At 42.6% G+C, this 21,481-nt stretch overlaps 1 protein-coding gene across 5 annotated transcripts in view; it reads right to left on the bottom strand.

Annotated features, from left to right (window-relative positions):
- The window catches only part of NEXMIF (neurite extension and migration factor), a 371,829-nt gene that overhangs the window by 58,558 nt on the left and 291,790 nt on the right, over nt 1–21,481 (bottom strand). The window contains exon 5 of one of the 5 annotated variants that reach the window (XR_014460689.1): nt 13,504–13,643. The exons of the other annotated variants lie outside the window; for them this stretch is intronic. The gene's annotated coding sequence lies outside the window, so the exon portion shown is untranslated. Of the gene's footprint in view, nt 1–13,503; nt 13,644–21,481 lie in introns of those variants that run through there. 5 annotated transcript variants of the gene reach the window in all.

The raw sequence follows: 21,481 nt of genomic DNA, 5'->3' as shown, positions 1-21,481 counted from the left end.
TGATGGGTTTGAAAACTCGCCATACGCTGATTGGCTGAATCTCAGCCAATCAGCATGCGGAATGTTTTCAAACCCAGCAGCGCTTCCCGCGCCGCCGCCTGGCTGCCAGATAGCGCGCATCACTGCAGGGACCCCGCCGCCAGATCACACAGCGCTGCAGGTACCCGGCACGGACACCCCTGCAGCCTCCATGCGAGAGGCGAAGTGCCGCCCTCCAGTGGCTGGTGCCCTAAGCAAATGCCTAGATTTGCCTAGTGGTGGCGCCGGCCCTGCGTATGTGCTTGTATCACAATTATTGTATTTGAAAGTTTTCAATAAATATCTAATTTGCAAGTAATGTAGTTATTAGTGGTGAAAGCCCTTTGGCTAATGGATATGAAGGTGTTAATGATGCTGTCATTTTGTTTGACTTTTTTTCCCCTCAGTCCCTCTTTTCTTATTTCCTGATAAAATGAAAAACAGTTGTTGACATTTGTGAGTTGGAGGGAAATGTCTCTGCTGAGGTTCTGTGTGTCTCTAAGTCTTATCAGCCTCAAATGTAATCCAACCCTGACCAAAGACTGTTTGTAGTTTTGGTGATTTTGAACAGTCATTGATTTCTAATGGAGTTCTTCTGTTATTCAGATATTATTTTTACGTAAATACCAGTTTTGAATTGGGGTAGCAGTTTCTGAATTTATTGTAGGGTTACCTATTTTACTAATGTAAAATTGCTACCTTTGGTGCAATCATCAAAGCTGTTTGTTGTTACATAAACCAGGGCCGGAAAAAGGTCTGCGGGGGTGCTGGACAACAAAAGGTCCAGCCCCCCCCCCCCCCCCCCGGATTCAGGTTCTTCCCCCCCTCATGGACAGAGGCAGGTCCCCCCCCTCAATGGAGGAAGGATCCCCCTGTCACCTGGGCAGCACGGGATTCAGGCAGTGCGGGGCAGGCAGGGGGTCCCTGCGGTGGATATGAAGTCAGAGGCGGGGTCTCTGTGGCGGATGGGCAGTCGTCGGGGTCCCTGCAGCGGATGGGAACAAGTAGCACTACTAGTTCCCATCCTCCGCAGGGACCCCGCCGCTAATTTCCCATCCGACGAAGGGACCCCAACTTCACATCTGCCGCAGGTACCCCTGCCCGCCCCACGCTACCTAAATAATGCCAGGGCACTTTTCACAAACACACACAGATAATGCCCAAAATTGCCAGCTTCCTGTAAATCAAATATTTATTTCATTAATTGATGCCGCACATGAGCTATGTGAACAATAATTGCTTGATTTGAAAAATCTCTGATTAGTGTTCCATGCTGAATTAGGCCTGCTGAATAGACTTCACTTATAAGAATAGTAGTACATTATTTCACTCAGATCAGTTTGTTAAGGACAAAGATGTCTGCCTGTTATTTCCGTCTCATAATGTCTTTGAATGTGGAGATTTTATGCTACCTGTTCGCGGTAAAATATATTACAATTATTGTATTACAAGTTCAAACAAACTTTAACCAATCTTCACTGGAATGATTCATAGATCTTTCCCTTTCTTATTCACTGTATATATTATTTTATTACACCACCATTATGTTTTGCTGACAATAATCTATGCAAATTATAAAAGAGTACACAATTTAGAGTATCAACTACAAAAATCTTGTAGTTGAGATCTGATTTTAAGGAATTTAGTAAGATCAATTACTGGGGGATTCAAGTTAGGATTCCTGGAGTTGGAAGAAGGTGAGCAGGGCATCTCAGTTGATCTCCTGGAGTGTCATTATGCCTTTAACATGCCAGGGTCCAATGGGAGTTTGGGAATTAAGTTTTGCTAAAATGAGTAAGGAACTGACAAGAGAAGGCAAAAACATATCCACGGAGAGGACAACACATCTCTCCCATGTAGATAGTGTCACAACTGTTGTTTTAGACATGTTACCTTTTTCTTGTCAGAGCTTACAGTATTATTCAAATTACGTTTTTAGAGGAAAAAAAATGGTACTCTTTACATAGCACGGCGCCCACGATTTTGATCCCGCGAGGGGACGCGGTTACCTGTGAAGCCCGCGAAGGGACGCGTTTACCTGTGAAGGTATCCGCGTCCCCTCGCCACGCTTCGGGCTCGGTGGCTCGCTGCGCTTGCCACTATTCTATTCTCAACTCCACGCCGACGTGGATAGTGGGGGTATGAAAAGGTCGTAGGACGCTTCGGGTTCACGTTGATTGTGGGGTGGCGTTAACAATTGTGGGGGCCATTTCACACTTCAGGGTGCCTATTTGGCCTCTGTGGGCCATTTAACATTGTTTCCTATGGAAAAATCGGGTCAATTGAGGCATTGAACAGGAAAATCGGGTCAATTGAGACATTTAACATTGTTCCCTATGGGAAATCGCGGGCATCGCGTCGGTCGCGTCGCACCCGATTTTTTAGTGCATTCAATGCCCTCGATGGGCGCCGTGCTAAGTAAAGAGTACCAAAAAAATCATTGGCCATACTTCATTTTAGAGTCTAAACTGCAGGGGTGAGATGCGTGATCCAGTTCTGACTTCATTTAGCAAAATGGCTATTTGGTAAGTTTTTAGGCTGGGAACTTCAGGTAGCCATTTTGCTGCTTGCTAGTTCCCGTCATTTGTATTCATGTATAGCCTAAAATGTATATATAAAAATGGACAAGAATAATCTGGGAAAAGCAGGAAACAAAACAAGAGTAATTACAGTAATATTTTAGTGTCTACACGGCGACCCACAAGATACCATATGATAGAACATTTAGTCCTTAGGGAGGGCTGCTCATTTTATAATAAAGATTGATAGTTACAGGCCAATAGCTCATCCTCCATGGCTGAGATTTGAATTCTGAGAAAGTAGAAGCCCTACAATTGCAAAAGGAGGAACAATCATTCATAAAGACTAAGCGGTAAATGTAATAAGACGGGAGTTCTATTGAAGATGGGATGTTGCCCATGGCAACCAACCAGATTCTACTTCTTATTTATTTAGCACCTTCTAGACGATAATAGATATAATCTGATTGGATGCTATTGGGAACATCTCATCTTCAATAGAACTCCCATTTTAGTAACTTTACCCCAAAGTGCCCTTTATATTTCAATTTGTCATATGTATCAAAAATATTTTTTGTACTACTTTATGTAGTTCAATATATTATAAATAACCATACGGCTGTGTGATCCTGCCCTTGTGTACTCTGATATGCATCCTGGCTAGTGCGCCTATATGCAGGTAGCAGGTACCCCTGAGTTGCCTGCTACTTTAGTAGACCTGCTGGATCCACATGCACCAGGGTGTCTACAAGTGAGCTGAAGACTTGTGATGGCCCATGGAAAGTCCCAGATAAATGTTGCACCGGAGAGGGGTTTTAAACATATGAGCGCTGAAGGACCTTCTTTTCCTAGAAAGAGCTAATGCAGCTTTAGCGCTCCAATTGTATAAAGGATCAAAACCTTTTATTTACAAGTGGATAGCGAAACCTCTGTCTTTACTGCCCAGTAAGAATTGTAGATTATTAAAGGCAATCCTCGTGATGTGGGTAGAACCGTGAAGACCATAGCTCAGCACCTGAGACTTTGCGACAGATTCAATTTACTGCACGATTTACTCTGCAGCTAAATGTCATCCCAGACCTATTCAATTACTGCTGCATCCATGTGCATTAAGCCCCAGAGGGTGCACTCAATGCAGATATTTCCTTGCATTTAATGTACACAGGGAAACCCATAATTTCTGGCACTTAATGCAGAATCTATAGATTAAAGTAATGTTAATCCTCCAGTAAACGATCTATCTATCTATCTATCTATCTATCTATCTATCTATCTATCTATCTATCTATCTATATCTATGTATATATATATATATATATATATATATATATACACATGCAAAGAAGTCGGCACTCTTCCAAGGAATAAAGCTTGGCCCCGATGCCTCCAATTCCAAACCCCAGGTCAGGATACATACAAAACCAGCAGGTGGCAGGTGGAAATTTCTATTTAGATAAATGAAACGTTGATAGACACACGTCTTTGAGTCTTTTGTTGTGGAAACCGAGTGCCACCTGCTGGTTTTGTATATATATATATCACACATAATACACCTATATGCAGTCCATTATGGCTCTGTCTAGAGCACCTGCGCAGGTCTCCAAACCTATGGTGCTTGTGCTTTGTTCCCAGAGGCATCTCTACTGATTGGTGTGGTTTAACCAATCAGTAGACATGCCACCGCATTAACCACCGCACCATTGACCTCCGCACCATTTTTCCAGTGACTTTTATCTGCAGCCCAGGGAACTCTAGAGAGGTCAATATAATTATATGGATGCAGGGTCAACGGTGCACCGCACACCATGCACTAATATAGATACACCAATGCCTCAAAGATAATAATACTAGCTTATTCCCATTATGCGTGACTTAATACTATTATTATTATTATTATTGTTTTTGGTAATAAGAAGAATAATTATAATAATAATAATTATGTTACTTTAAAAATATGTTGCCATTTAGGAGAGAGATGTTTTATCTAGTGTGGGGAAGCTCAAACAAATGCATGTGTTTGGAAAAGAACGCACATGGGGGGGGGGGGGTGTTTGTTCAACACAAAAAATGAGTATAAAGCCGAATGTATGTTTTTGATAAACATTTTAAGCATCCATTACGCAGCACTGTAGCAATGTTTTTCTCTAGAAATGTTGCTTTATTAAATTGAACACCACAAAATAAAACAACCCAAAAAAAGAATTACGTTTCTTTAAAATAGAATGAGCTGCACTAATAAGCCGGGAAGAACTTGACAATCAATTCTGTTTGTACTAATGATGGCTGTTTATCATTAGAAGACATTGTGCACAGTGATTATAAAGGGTAAAGGCTTAAAGGTGTTACCTGCAGTTTTGTATTCATGTACTGTAGCTATATCACTATTATATTATACCATATGATGTGTAGTTGTAAACATGTAGCGTCTATCTGTTGGCACATACTATACAATATGGAAAATCACACATTGAAAGCGGATTACATATTAATTTCAATTAGCATGCCTTTTATGAAAAGGAGTGTTGGGTACTGCCCACATGATAAATTGTATATCCACATATACTTTACATCACATACTGTATATAAAATATAGTACATGGACACATTATTAGGTTCCTTTCTAGTACAGGATGGGGAAGTCTAGTACAGGTTAGCAGAACCCCCTCTTCTGTGTGCCCATAACAGCCTGATTTGTCCCATGCCCAACTTCTATGCAGCTGCATCGTCTCATACTGGGCATGCTGCATAGCATCTCGGCAGGGACGTAACTAGATATTCGTAGGCCCCATAGCAAAAGTTTGTAAGGGCAGCCTGGTTAGCAACTGATGGTTAGAAATGTATGTAAAACATATTATTTAGACAGCCAAGATGGCCCCCCTTCAGCTCTGGGCACCATAGCAGCTGCACCCCTTGCACCTATGGTAGTTACGCCCTTGCATCTCGGCTGTTTCTCTGCACATGGGCATTTCACACAAGACAATCATCTTGTTAGAGTGTTGGGGTGTGTTGTGGCCATGTAGCCACTGTAACTCATTATTCTGAGTTGTTTGTATGAAGGATCCCCTATAGCTAGCGTGGGATATATATGTAATTGCCTAAGTGATAAGTGGGACTGATGTATGAATCAGTGATAAGGGAGGAGAATTAATAAAGTGCCTGGTACTTTATGCCCGGCCAATCAGCTCCAGACTGTTAAGTTACAGGCTGGGTTGAAAAAGGGACAGCTAGGAGCTGATTTGTTGGTGATAAAGTACCTCACTTCTCCTCCCTTATCACTGCGTCATACATCTAGCCCAATGTTTGTGCTCATGTACAAAACAGTAAGCCATGTGTTCGCATTAGGACGTACATATAATCATATCAGTATACCATTTGCAGTTCATTCTCATTCTGTTTGCAGCGGGCAGCCAGAGATGCGCAACTCAGGATCAATCCTATTGTGGCATGGGAGCATCACACAGTTACCGCACATTTGTCAGCTGCTCATTCAGGCTTCAAATCACTCATTTTATCACATCCCAAAAGTGCTTTATTGAAGTGAGATATGGTGATAAAGGAGGTAAATGGAGTATGCTGAACTTAGTGGCATGGTCATAGATCCAACTAACAAAGAAAGAACTAAGGACTAGATTTATTAATCTCGGTGAAGTCATAATGTGTTTGGGTTTTTATCACTTGCCAATCAGCTCCTACTTGTAATTTTTCAAACCAAGCCTGTAACTTCACAGTTACGAGCTGATTGGCCAGTGATAAAAAACAGACACTCTCACTTCACAGAGCTTAATAAATTTGCCCCTCAGGCGCTTATAAAGTTAGAAAAAAAGAAAAGGAAAACTGCGCTAGACAGATGTGCACATTAATTATGTTAATTTATTTAAATAATATTCACTGGCCAGTGATAGCATAAACATTTATAGTCATAAAATATAATTAGACGGTGAGCTCAGCACTGGACATGGACAAACAACATTTAACATAAAGGGTCCTCCTATTATTAGTATAGGTGGATTAATAATCCTGAGGTCTGTCTTGTTAAAAAGTCCTTTTTGTTAATAGCCTTTGATGTTTGTTAAAAAGTCAATGTTAGTACAGTCCTTTCAAGTACAACTTCATATATATAATAGTCCATGTCTGGCCAGACTTTTTTTGATGGTAAAAGATACCTGCACTGGTTAGTCGCCCCTGTCCTCTCCCAGCCGCTGGTGCTTATCCAATATATATTGCAGCTATTTCTGGAGCACTTCTGATGACAAGGGGGTATAAAAGACCAGATGGTGCAGTAGTTAGATCTCGTGGTTACCCTCGGCGGCTTCCTCAGAACCAGTGGAGTCACTTATAAAGTTAGGTGATTTGTCCCAAAATAAGAATAAAAAATAAATGAAATAAATATGCAGGGTGTTGATATCCACGGATCCCTAGCTCACTGCAGCTGTCTATAGGGATCTCTGTACGGATTCCCCTGAACTGGAATAAAGGCTACTGAGGGAAAAAGACTGCACATGTGGGTCAGGGATCAAATATGGTACTTACTATATTTTTATGAAGATTTTATGTCGATAAATTGTTTTTAATATAACATATGCAGGAGAATAACACATTAGAAGAATTATATAGAATATAATTGTTTGTGATATACAATTAAGACAGTAATACAAAACACTGGAGACATAAAAAAAAGAAGAAATACAGTAGTAACATAAATTAATAAAATGAATGTGAAAACCTGCTAGGGAAAAAGTGGGTGGAAAAAGTAGTGATTGGAAAAAGTCAGTCCATGCTAGAGATACATAAGTATCTGTAGGAGGGGGCAATGTTCACCTCAGCATAAACGGAAGTGGATGTAAAATGATTGTAATGTCCTGATATACTGGGCATCCCCAGCAAAGCAGGAGAGGAAATAATTCCTATGTAATTGTATGGTATGTGGCTCACCTGTGCTCAGTGATCTCCGACAGCCTAGTACAGTGGTCAGGGAACAGAGGTAAAAATGTAATGGACGGTCGCACTGCCGAGACACAGCCGGGCGTGCATATGACTCTATATGCATGCACATACAAATTTTGTACCACACACAGCCTTACATTTTAATCATCATCATCATCATCAATGGCTGCCAGGCTGTGGCCCTTATTCTGATCGGTGCGGATATTCCCGCATTCTTACGGAGCGGTCCGCACGCCACGGTGTTTTGCCGCATGCGGCCATCGTCCGTAGAAACGCCCACGTGTCCTCCGCATTCGGACGGACTCACTCTTTAAGAACAGGGCGTGTTTACGGACGACATACAAACCATGCGTGTGCGGGAGAAACACTCCGATTCTGCACGGTATTACAGAGTATTACAGAGTATGCTCGGAAATACCGCATCCGAACGGGAGCCAAGCGGTGCTACCGCCCGTAAGCGGAGTATTTACGCCAAACAACCCACTATGAAGTATCTTCTGCAATACATCACATGACCCACTTATTCAATTACCTATCCTCATAAAAAACAGCTTATTTGGAATTGGAATCAATGTGTGTGGTTTCATGAGTACATGTCTAATACACATGTGTATTGATAGTATTAAGATTCAGTCATGTCCATTGTTAGCAGTTTTTAAGTGTGGGACAAGTACAGCATATGTGGGGGATTACTAAGGTTTCCTTGAAGCAGCAATGGTTTCAATTAAAGCACTGACAAGCGGCCTATTAGTGAGTAATGAGTAAAGGAGTAGATTCTATTGGGTTCAGGTGTTAATGGTTGTAGTCATTAGGCGTACGTTCGCCTACCGCATGAACGAGTGGTGTCCGCAAAGCAATAGTACACTTGTGGACACCGCACATTTCTGCCCTTTTTGCTCGCGTGCATTCGGAGTGGTTTCCGAATGTACGCCCCCCAACATAAGTGTACTCCCCCGTGTCCGCCCATGTTTCCGCCCCGTTTTGCCCACTTTGAAACTACGCCCATGTGTCATTCCGCATGACGCCCATAATACGCCCCTATTTCCCGACTGATAGCGGTGAACAGTTTTGGACGGGATTTGGCCGAACTGGTACCGAGTCAAGGCGTGGCACATGCGCGTAGCGTTCTCCACGCATGCGCAGACGCCGTAAAGACGCGATCCGTAAGTACGCGGTAAAGTCCGCGTCAATCAGAATAAGGGCCTGTGTATGGTACTAGCAGGATATATCATCAATTTCTGGGAGTGCAATGTGTATTACTATTATGATTTCCATCCTTTCAAATCAAGGGGGTATCGTCGGCGTATCTAAATATATTTTGGGGTAAAAGGTAATAAAGTTCCCTGACCCCTGGCCTAGTATAATCAAATCTTCTATGATTTTGTAGAAAAGGTGCTCCCAATAATATAGGAGGGGTGATGTTGATCCCTCTCTGGCGGCAGTGAGATGTCTGTGGCTGGAGAACATTAACCTCAGTTATCGTTGTGTGGCTGGGACTGTAGTGCCGCGGCTGAGTTTTGTCTCACCTTGCACCGCTGGTAGTCTCCGTAAGCGGGCGAGTGGTGGGCGGGGTGTTATTGCAGTGTGTACAGCTATCTTTATCTCATCCCTTTATCAGGAAATTATCTCTGCTTCTCCCAACCTCCTCCTTGACTCTCAGTGTCAATGTGTGCCTAAAGTTTGCACATTTTTTTCAAACTTCCCCTCTCTTATGGTATTTCCCCTTCTTCAAAACAAGTCTTTGTGCTCCCCATCAAGAAAAATCTAAAAACGTCCATTCAACACTTTGCTTCCATACACTTCTAAAATGACCAAGCAAATTCCCTCCTGAGCCACTACAAATTGGCTTTTAACGCTTCACTGCACTCAACACATCCTGACACAAACCTACTTCAAGATAAATGGGTCACTTGGTCCTTGACTTTTCATAGACTACTACCACTTATCCAGTCTCTCTACACAGTCCTCTCTTGGTTTTCCTTCTCATGCCAATTCTTTTCTGTGACAACATCCACCCAGCCCCCTCCTTCTTCTCACTGGGAACCATAAAGACTCAGGGCTGAATTTATGAAGCTTGGAGAAGTGTTATCTATCCCCATAAAGAACGTTATGAGCAAGGTGATAATGGTTCAGCCAATCAGCTACAATATGTAAATTGACAGGTAAGAGCTGATTGGCTGAACCATTATCACCTTGCACTTAACGTTCTTTATGGGGATAGATAACACTTCTCCAAGCTTCATAAATTCACCCCTCAATCCTAGACCCCTACTTTTCTTACTTTATTTGCTGCAGTCATCAACACTTTTGGCTTTCTGTACCTATTGTAATGCTTATGGCACATAAATCTACATGCCCTTTTCCGACCTCTCCCCTTCACCATTCTGTCATGTTTCTCACTGTCTATCTGATGTCACCTCTTGTATGTATCAATGCTTTCTGAAGCTGAATATGACTAAGACTGATGTCATTGTCTTCCATCCTTCTTGTGTCTTTACCATCTCCACCATGGACAACACAATCATTACTTCAGTTCATCAACTCCACTACCTGGGTATCTTTCTTGATTTTGCTCTCTCATTTACTCCCCACATTTACTCCTTATATTTAACCAATCCCCAACTACTACTTCCATCTCAGGAATATTGACAGCTTTTTCCCCACCCTCGTCCTTGATGCTACATAACAATTGTATACTCCCACATCATGTCTCACCTTAACTATTCTTAACTTAACCTTCCCCTCTCTAGTCTTCCCATGAACCAACTCTCTCCTTTACTTCATCCTTAACACTACCACTAGATTGAATTTTATTTCAGGCCACACTGTATCTGCCCCCTTTCTGCCATGGCCTTTACTGGCTCCATATGCATGACAGCACAGGTTCTCAAACTCGGCCCTCAGGACTCCGGTCACCTTTGGATTTTTAAAATGTGACAGTTGGTGATACAGTGTTCCTGCCTGGTGACCTAGAAAACGTGACCTGTGGGGGTCACCTGCAAAAATATGTGATTCCTCATAAATAAATGCTAATAAAAATATTATGACACTAGCCTGAGCCATTGACACATGTTATAATGGATCCATGGATTCCTGTTGTTAACTCCAATTCTGACCCTACTATATGTATTTCACAGCAGGCAACATTTGTCAATCTAGCATACCACATAGCACATAGGGGTTTATTCTAGTTCATTCTTTCTGACAAAATCCTTCTTAGATGGACAAAACCATGTGCACTGCAGGGGGGCAGATGTAACATGTGCAGAGAGAATTAGATTTGGGTGAGTTTTTTTGTTTCTGTGCAGGGAAAATACTGACTGCATGATTTTACACTGCAATATAGATCTCACTTTGAAGAAAAACCCCACCCAAATCTAATTCTCTCTGCACAAATTACATCTGCCCCACCCACAGTGCACATGGTTTTGTCCATCTAAGAAGGATTTTGTAAGAAAGAATGAACTAGAATAACGCCCATAATTATTTCAGTTACTGTCTTTGTTCCTGGACCTCTACTAATATCCCTTTCACACCGCAGCTATAACATGGTATACTGCCATTTTTAAGCATTTCAAACCGGTTCTAGCTGCAGTGTGTAAGCACCACTGTGAATTTACCGGCTACAAAAACCCAGGATTTGAAAACGGGTTAAAAGAAGGATCCTGCCTGATTCTGAGCCTTTTCATTGTGCAGGGTGAAAAGCTCAGACCTGGTATTTACAACACATAACTCTGCAAATGGAGGTGATAGGCTGTCCCCCTGCCTGATGACGCTATCCTGAATCAGGAAACAAGAGAAATAGCATTGAAAGTAGTGGAGAAGCATTGCTGGCATATTTCTACACTACAGAACATACAGTTATAGACTGATGAGGAGGGGAGGGAGATGCTTAGACAAGAGGGGAGCATACCTCCCAACTTTGGCACTTTAGCAGGCGTGGCCTATACTCTTCCGCGAGGCCATGCCCCCATTTTGCCGCTATGGGGGCATGACCCAGAGGCTCTGTGAGCCTCTAGCCATGCCCCCAGCCCCCTGGCTGCGGGAATAGACGCTGTGCGCATGCGCACAGTGTTTATTCCCCGCTGCTTAGCAGCTGACAGGGGGGACTCCCAACAGCCCCCCCACACCGCGGGACACTGCCGCCCGCGGGTGGGACAGCGGGACAGGCCCTGACAATCGGGACTGTCCTGATAAAATCGGGACTGTTGGGAGGTATGGGGGAGGCAGACATTGCCAGGCAAACCACTGGCACTGTAAAGTATTCCCTCATATAAAAAAACATTTATATAAAAACATTTGTAATTGGTACAGTACCTAAACACCAACAAACAGGTCTATTCTCAGCTATAATACAAATATGTGAGCCATAAAAGTCAATTACAAATAACATTACACTGTTTTCTGTTAGGAGTCATTATCGGCATCGGGGTGGAGCCGGCATAACCAGCTCCATCGAACGCGGCTGTTATTGGCGAAGCCTTAGCCCGCAGGAGGCCAGCAGGACCATAGAGTCACAGCAACCGGGTTCACACACCCAGTTCTTCCTTACATTTTGTATGGGTGAACCGGATTTAGTGTGAAAGGCACCAACCCGGTAATAACCCAGTAATAAACCAGGTCCGCCATGCAATGTGAAAGGGGTTTAGCTGGCTCACAATGTGAAAGGGGTTTAGCTTGCTCAAACCCAGTTCAAAAATGTTTTCAAATTCCGGAGTTAAAGCAGGGTTTTGCGATGTGAAGGCAGTGTTACAGACATTTTCGGCCACATAACTACTGTTTTTTTGTTTTTGTGCAGCATTTTCTGGTAACTATGTTACCCACTATTGTGGAAAAAAGTCCTAGTTCTACTGCTAAGACTTCAAACACAATATCAATCAAAAAGTTAATTTGAATATGTCTGTATTCACTTAAGACTATTGTATGTTAATATCAGTAATCAAGAAAATGCAGGCAATCTGGATAATACAGTAGATGCTGCACTTGTATACAATCTCCCTGCTACTAACATTTCTTGCTTATATGTAACAAATTCCAAGCAGGCAAACAGCATTAGAGACGAGGCAACAATACAGCATACTATAACCCTGTACTGTCATTCAAACTAGGAAAAAGGATCTTTTGCAATCAGAGCGGCATGCGACAGCCTCAGCTCAGCGTGTGACTTCAATTATATTTAGATTACCATCATACCTCTAATTGTTTTTATTTTGTGTAATGTTATTATGTCAGTGCGTGCCTCCTTCCCTTCACTCTAGTGATATCAATTACTCACACAGATCTTATGAAAACTGAGCTGGTGCAGGTGGTCACGGGTAACATAACATGCAAATAAAGCATCGCTCACTCTCCGTGAGACCTTCTAAAGCGAGTTCAAAACTGCTACCCTGGGGAATGGAACAGAGACGCTGTGATGAGATGTCACTGGTCTAGTATTCAGTATAACACACGGCCAAATAATGACAAGGCTTTGCAAGCATTCAAATATTTTGGACTCCAGCATTTAAAAGTCTCTAAAATCTGTGGTGACTTTACAGTGCAGGGTCCCTAAGTATGTTATGGCTTTATAATACAGATCTACAGTGAAACGAAAACACCACTTCCCTCAGGTTAGTTTTAGTGCCAAGAGGAATTATAATATCAGGCGCAATTAATACCAAAAATTATAAATTAAATAATTGAAAACTATATAAATAAAAAATGTCAAAGTAAATATTCACATGGATATATTAATCTAAAAACACAGACTGTCCTCTTCTTACAGCAGCTCCCAGTTAGTCTACTGGTGATTAATCTAAAGCACACAATGGAATTAAATTTAGAGTGCGCTTCAAATAACAAGTATATATAGCAATTTATTAATAAAACAATAAAACATTAGTATAATACCAATATAGCAGTGAAAAACATAAATTCATAATATACTGTATATATATATGTATAAAATACTTTCGGTTAGTAGCAGCAGTTCTGGTAAGTATGTAGTCAACGGTACTACACTTGCAGAGTTATTTATACCTTGTGATTCGTTGAAGAAACCTGGATGAGATGAAATGTTTGAGTGCCGGATGACTGCCCGACAGGGGGGATCCCGATGGTCAGTATCCCGACTTCGGAATCCAGACTACTGGTGGTCTGACGGGGAATCCTGACTCACAGGGGCTACAGATGGAGAAAAGAACCTGTGGTGAGCGAAGCCAGCCACCGAGCCCGCAGCATGGCAAGTTCAGCAAGCCCGCAAGGGGCTTCTTTGCGCTCGCCCCACTGTCGGAGCATCGGCAGTCGGGATCCCCCCTGTTGGACCGCCATACCACACCCGTACTGTTTAGGGTACTGAGGACAGAGATTGAATACTTTTGCCCTAGCTCTTTTGTTTAAACCCATAATAATTATTTGGGCTGCCCCCTCTTGGCACTGCAGGGGGTGTGCTGTAGCAAAAGCGGACAGCTCTGAGGGCATTGTGATGCTCTTGTGTCAATATGGTCCTGTCCACGCTTTGTAATGCTATGATAACCGGAATTATGAAGCTGTGATTCGGGTCATGGTCACACATTTCAGCATGAATCAAATCACTAGCCATTACTCATTAGTCAAACGGAGGTATAGACTTGGATAGTTGGGAGATACATGTGTGTATCATACAAGTGTCCACTGTAACAAAGGTGCCCCACCTTCCCTGGATCTATCTCTGTATAAGGGGCACACAGTGCCCATTTTGTAGATTGGCAGACAAACAGTTTTTTCTAAAGTTATTTTTTTTAAAGGGGTCGTGGCCACACCTCAAAGTTACAGCCAAGTCTCCTTCATCACCTGCACCCAGACAGGCTCTCTACAGTCCTGGGTATGCTGGTAGTGTCCTTGAGCTTTTCTGGAATGGCACATTGCATCCAACAGGCTGAATTGAAAACAACTGTGTGTGCTTGTTAACAACAATGACCGAGAAGGCAACCACTTGACGCGCAGTGTGTATCTATATTGAAACTGGTTCCAAGCAACTGTCAGAAATATTACTTTAGCCAGCAAAATGAAAAAAAAAAATACAGTAACCTTAGTCGGCAAATAATAAATTGACTAATCCCCCAAAAATTTTTATACTGTACATGCAGAAAAACAACATGTTGGCATCACTCCCTGTATATTTTGTGTTATAACACATTTCTCACTTTAAATCTCTAATCCCTCTAAATTGTTCCTCATCACTCAGCTCAACTGACTGTGCCGTACTGGGAAACAACAGAGATAAATGGCTAGGTAGTGTGGAAGGGGAATAAATGCAAAACTCATCATAAAACAAGCACTTTAAAGCATCACAGACACTTTCAGGTTTTCCTTTTGATTTCCCTGGAGCAAAGGGATTTAAACCAGCACAAAGAAAATCCAAAATATGGATGTAAGACCAAACCGAGCATATCGGATCAACAGCTCTTTGCACACATACTGTACCTGCTCATTTCATAGCATGGTGCAATATAGAAAAATGTGTTGTAACCCATAGCAACCATCCACTTTATTAACCCTTTAAGTGCCAACATCTCTGTAAGAGATGTGCAAAATATTGGCTACAAATTCCACTGTCGCTTACATTTGTTATATCAATTCAAATAAAAAATATTGTGCAAAAAAAGATAATATTTCCTATATAACGTAAACATTACAGGTCATTATAATGAATAAAACAGTTTGCTAGGCAATTTTCACCCCAATTTTGACAGATTCACTTGGCACTCAAAGGGTTAATTATGTAACACACTAGGAATTCTGTATCTATATTTAGTAACTGTAGGTTATAATATATTTGTGCTTATTGCACCACGCCATATATAAGCATGATGCATTGATGGGTTGATGAGATTACAGCTTCCTGTGCACCTAGCCAGGTCCTCATATTACTGCTCCCGCATTTACGGATGCAATAGACGTAGTAAGCAGCAGGGAACATTTGTGAAGTGGTGTTTAGTGGCCACAGCTGGCATCAGACGACTGGGGGTCCTCCAGAAGCAGAGAGACTTGTCACAGAGCACGACTGTAGCTTGTTTACCATTAAACTGTCCTGACTGCTGTTAAGATTTTCTATTATTCTGTGTCTCAGTGAACTGTTCAGCCTATGGTAAGACATGCAGTGCCAAGCGCCCTATTACTGTGCGTGTTCCATACCCCATTCATTTCTTAATGAGGTACATTCAAGGCATATAACTCATGCTGAGAAGACTAGATATTAGCGACCTTTGGCCTACCAGCTGCTGCTGAACTACATCTCCCATGATTCTCAGTCGGGTTTAAATACTTTTGGATACTTGACTTTTTTTTTTTTCTCTGAGCTGCCAATGTCTTGAATGTCCCTAAATGGTTTTAAAGATATATGTTATTGTTCTACAGGGCCATTCCACTAAATTTAAAAGTAAAGGACCTTATTCTGGTTTACACACAGCACTGCCCAATCACACGCTGTGCTGTCTGCCCCCCTCCGCAAGAATTCGGCCTTATGGCTGCAAATGGGTGTTTTGCAATAACATCCATTCGCAGCCTATGGGGTCGCTGACCATCAAATGATGTGGTGAGTACATGCAAAATGAAAACACTCTCTTATTCTTAGTTTTGTGCATGACCTGTGTGAGGACAGGGCTGGCGGGGACATCCGGTGCTGTCAGCTGCCCGCCCCCTGCACCCGCGTCATCGGGGCATTTGCATGAGTACTTCTATCATTTTCATGGGAACGCTCATAAAATGCTGGCCATTCCCATGGGTGCATTCCCTGCCCCCCGCCTGCACTGTTGTGTGCAAGCGCCAGACGAACACTCTGTTCAACGTGGACGATTGCACACAGCACATGACCATGTGCAGAAATGCGCATGTGCAAAACAAAAACATTGCACTCCCGTGCGAATTCGCATTGGGAGCACATGGACCAGAATAAGGTCCTAACTACACTCTTTATATAATTGTGAGGGTTACAACTTATCATCCATTCTACAGAAAATGTCATCCTATTTTTGGCTCCAAAGCTTGGATCTAGAAAGAAATCATACTTGTGATTTGTGCCACCATGATCCTTTTAAAATGGGTGTCCCATGATAAGTTTTGGGAAGCTTCCTCTAGTGAAGCCACGCAATGTTTTTTTCTGGGGTTAACTGCTAAAGATAACGAGAAACCTGGGGCCACATGAAATAGGGTGTGAGAATCAGAAAGTGAGAGATTTCCCATTTTTAAAAAAGTGGCAATCAATTACATTGCAAAATCAACCTGGTTTTTCAGTGCATAGGATTGCCGCTTTAAAAAAAAAAGAAGGGAAAACTCTCCCAAAATCTCTCACTTTATGATTCTCACACTCTATTACATTTGGCCCCCGATCTCTGTTGAAAAAAACCAAAAACATTTTGGCATACAGTATATAGGTCTTATCTCAGTTTGATAAATATAAGTTAAAGCTAGAAATGTATTCCATATCCACAGAAAGTACTGCCTCTTCCCAGGATAGCTGGTAGCTGAGTGATAGTTCCAGTAATAGCAATATACCATCCCGCCTGCTTCCCTATGCCTATGCTTAAAGCACTGTGCAATAACCCCTTTTCTATGGTTACAGCTGCAAAGACCAGAAACATATTAAAAGTTAGCATCATGGCACCTTGGGCCTAAAGGTAGAGTGACAGATAGCCCAGTTGTGACACCACACCAATACCCATAAAATGAGAGGTGCATGTGTTTTTGTTTGTGCACTGAAAACATTGGGTGAAATATGTCCGTTCTGTTGGCTGGTCCACTTTGTATGGGGCAGCTTGGTTGTCCTGCTGCAAAATACAATTTGCTGTCAATGATTTTGTGCTGTAGGCTTAAGGTTCCAGCTAAATCAGAGAATGCTTGTGAGTATATGTATTTTTCATATTGTAATTTCAAACCTTTCATTCCAGGGCTAATTAGAAGACTGCTTTTGAGTGCGCCTAAATATTTGATCAAATTGCTGCACACAGACGGAGAGCGTACAAAGAAGACTGCAGACTTAGGAATAATTGATCCCTATGTCGATCGGTGTTTTGTCCGCCAATGCTAAACGCAGCTTTCAAACAAAAAGTGAGATAATGCACTAGCTTAATCTGTCCCAGGTTTCAATGCTGCTATGCACCACTAAAAACCACAGTCATGTCAACCTAGACAATCTTGGATCTATACAGTGTAGCCGTAGGAAGAAGCATGTGGTGTCTGCTTTCTATCTCTCTGCCTTGCACCTCAGAAAATCACATAGGGGAATCTAGAAGCATCTCTTTATCTGCAGCCATTTTCTTAGGAGCTCTGTTTATTTCTGTCCTTTTGCACAGATGGAATGGCCAAAATCTGTTCATACTCATACTAATGAATCGACCGGTACAATTGTTGGGTGCGATGAGATGCGCGCTCCCCTCACACATCTCATCACACAGCTCAAAAAGTATGTGCTGCACATACTTTTTGTATTAGAGCTTATCGCATCTCATTTCATTGCATTGCAATGCGATGAGATGCGATATTGTATACAATAATCGCACCGTGTATGGGCACCTTTAGAAAGGCACTAGCCAGAGAGTGACTGCTACAAAAGCACATCCACCTCTACCAGCTTAGATCCACCCGTAACACCAAAGTTGCCAATAGAAGTTGTCCAATTTCCTGTCACCCACACAAACCTCATAAAAAAAAAAAACACAATGGTTAAAAAGCTGATTATCATATTGGTGTATACAAAGTGATAGGCTTCAGAATTATGTAGGTAAGGGTTGAGGTGCCTTATGCAGACAGACCATGTAACGCTGGATCTAGCATTTGGTAAAGCATACAAAAACAAACTGAAAACAAAGAAAAATGTCTCCTTAAAAATAAATAAGAGCTTTCAAGCCATGTAGTTATTTGATATCAGCAAGGTCTGCATCAATCAATCTAGAGATTCCATCTTTTATATTTACTGGCATACTATTGCTTTCTATTTCAAAAGAGCTCTCTTCATCTTGATCATACCGCCAGGATGTAATAAAGACAATGTCAGCACAAACATGACATTCCAACACCCAAAGAGCATTTGATTGCATTTACGGAGAGTGGCTCTAAAATAATTCCAGGGGAGAAAAGTACACATATCTTCTGCAGCAGCCCCCTCCCAGCCGTCAGCCTGTCACTCCTCTATTGTTCCATGCACTCTGTTCTCAATGGGTAATCACTGCACTTCCAGGACAAATTGAATATGATTCCAGGTCAGGAGCCTTAAAGAACAGTTGTGATAAAACTTCGCCACTTCACCAGTGTGCTCTAGACATACTGTGTGTGTGTGTGTATATATATATATATATATATATATATATATATATATATATATATATATTTTCAACCCATACTCTGTTAAGACTTCCTAAAGAGAATCGTTACTTCAAGTGTCATCACACACACTTATTGCCTCTTTTTAAAACTTTTTTTTCCTACTTGTAAAGGAATACCTGCTTTAAATTAACCTTTAAGCAATAAAATCGCTGAGACTGATATTAAAACACTGGTACTGCATGTCAAATTTTTGTGCCGAATAGTACTGTACTTCGGATCTTGTAATAAAAATGATTTCTTAAATAAAAACACTGGGAAAATGGCTGGTGGGCAAATTTGTGTGTAATTGGCACATCCAGGTTTGGAATGCTATGCCCTAGGCCGAGGGTTTGATTGGTGTAAGTGAGAAATCAGAACTCATCGATTGGGGCACCATAGATCCATTCTGCAGTGATTGCCATATAATAAGGGGCGGCTCCAGGGGTGTGGCCAGGTGCACTTTGAGAGAGGAGTAGGCCCCCCCTCCTCTCATCCTGCCACTGCCATAGTGTCACTTTAGTGCACAGCGCAGTAGTCTGAGCAGAAAAATGGCGCCGCGTTTATTTTTCGGCAATTCCAACAGAGCTGGTTAGTATTAAAAATGGGTGCAGTGTGTGCGGTTTGGGCCCCCCTGAGACTTGGGCTTGTGTGCACCATGCACATTACATTTATTATAAATACGCTAGTGGATGGTGCTGCTGCACAGTTCAAAAACAGGGAGCCACACCAACTGCAAGTGAGTCCATTTGAAATGGCAGTTGGTGTTTCTCCCCTATTTGAATTTTAAACTGTGCTGCAGCTCCACCTCTGGAGTCTCCACTGCATATAATTAGTACAGCCATTCACTTCTTGGGTGTGGTATGGGGGTCCAATAGTCAGGATTCTGATGGTCATTAGACTCCGACAGCAGGATGAGAGCAAAGGAGCCCCTTGCGGGTTCACTGTTCTCTCCACAGGTACTACTCTCCCTCTATGGGGGGCATGGACCCCCATTAGGGAGAATAGCCCCTGTCAGTCGGGATCCCAACTGTCAAGCATTTTACAGTCGGGATTCCGATGTCCAGGGGCGGATTGGCCCACCGGGAAACCGGTCTGTTTCCAGGTGGGCCGGCACATTTTAGAGGAGGAGCGGCCGCCCACCTATCTCTGCGGTTACCGGCCGCGGACGCAGCAAAATGCTCTAATTAGAGATGGCCGCGGCCGGCCGCTGCTGTGCCCAAAGTTAAAATGGCCAAGGGAGGAATGGTTCACATGCGCGGGAGCACACAGCTGCTCCCGCTGTACTGAGGACTCAGAAAGATGGATGGCTGGTGACGCCAGCTGCCCACGTGATCCCCGACCCCAGCAGATAGCATCGCACAGCACAGGACTGGGGATTCCGATGGGCGGCGGCGACGCTGGCAATCAGGGAGCCTGGCAGGTCTGAGGGCACCAGGGCAGTAATAAACTACAATATTAATAATAGCCTGCGTCTATATTATATTCTATATATATATATATGGTACTTGTGAGTTATCCGGACGCCCGATTTCTAAATCGGGTCGGATCGGGACATCGCATGCGACCATCGGATGCGATGCGATGCGATGCGATGACCCGATTTTTCCATAGGAATCAATGTTAAAATGGACTGAGTCCATTTTAACATGGAATTCAATGGGAAAAAGGGGTCCTTTTCATACCCCTACTATCCAAGTGGGCATGGAGTTGGATATAAACCTGTGGCGAGAGTAGCGAGCCACCGAGCCCGAAGCGTGGCGAGCGTAGCGAGCCCCGCGAGGGGACACGGAATACCGTTCGCTCGCCACGCTTCGGGCTCGGTGGCTCGCTACGCTCGCCACAGGTTTATATCCAACTCCATGCCCACTTGGATAGTAGGGGTATGAAAAGGACCCCTTTTTCCCATTGAATTCCATGTTAAAATGGACTCAGTCCATTTTAACATTGATTCCTATGGAAAAATCGGGTCATCGCATCCGATGGTCGCATGCGATGCGATGCGATGCGATATCGCATCGCATCGCATCTGATTGTATGCCTTAACTTAAGGCATACAATCAAAAAATCGGGCGTCCAGATAACTCACAAGTACCATATATATATATATAGTCGCGAAAAGCAGGCACTCTCTGTTCAAAAAGTTTGTGCCGCAGTGCCCTGTCTACTGTACAGCATACAACAAACCCACGTGGGACCGGCACTCAACGGACTTGGAGTCAATAATTCATACCCATACTGGCTTTTTTGCAACATTTCGAACTTCTTCTTCAGGTATATACATAGTTACATAGTTACATAGTAGGTAAGGCTGAAAAAAGACTTGCGTCCATCTAGTTCAACCTGGTATAGATATTCATTGCTGATTTGGTAGGTTCTGGTATTTTACAGACAAATTATATTTCTTATTTGTACCCATGGATGTTTTTCTCCAGTAAATGTTTGTCCAACTTTGCCTTGAACGCATTTAATGAGCCAGCCGCTACCACCTCTCTGGGAAGAGAGTTCCAGAGTTTGACTGTTCTGACCGTAAAGAAATTCTTTCTACTAGCTGAATGAAATCTTTTTTCTTCTAATCTATACTCATGCCCTCGCGTCCTAGATTCCTTTCTAGTAGAAAATAGGGTGTGTGACAGTTCCTTATATTGGCCCTTGATATACTTGTACATGTTGAGCATGTCCCC

This window comes from Crinia signifera, chromosome 9 (genome assembly GCF_055691185.1).
Source record: "Crinia signifera chromosome 9, ASM5569118v1, whole genome shotgun sequence".
Classification (NCBI taxonomy): Eukaryota; Metazoa; Chordata; class Amphibia; order Anura; family Myobatrachidae; genus Crinia; species Crinia signifera.
This window is presented reverse-complemented; position numbering and strand designations above follow the sequence as displayed.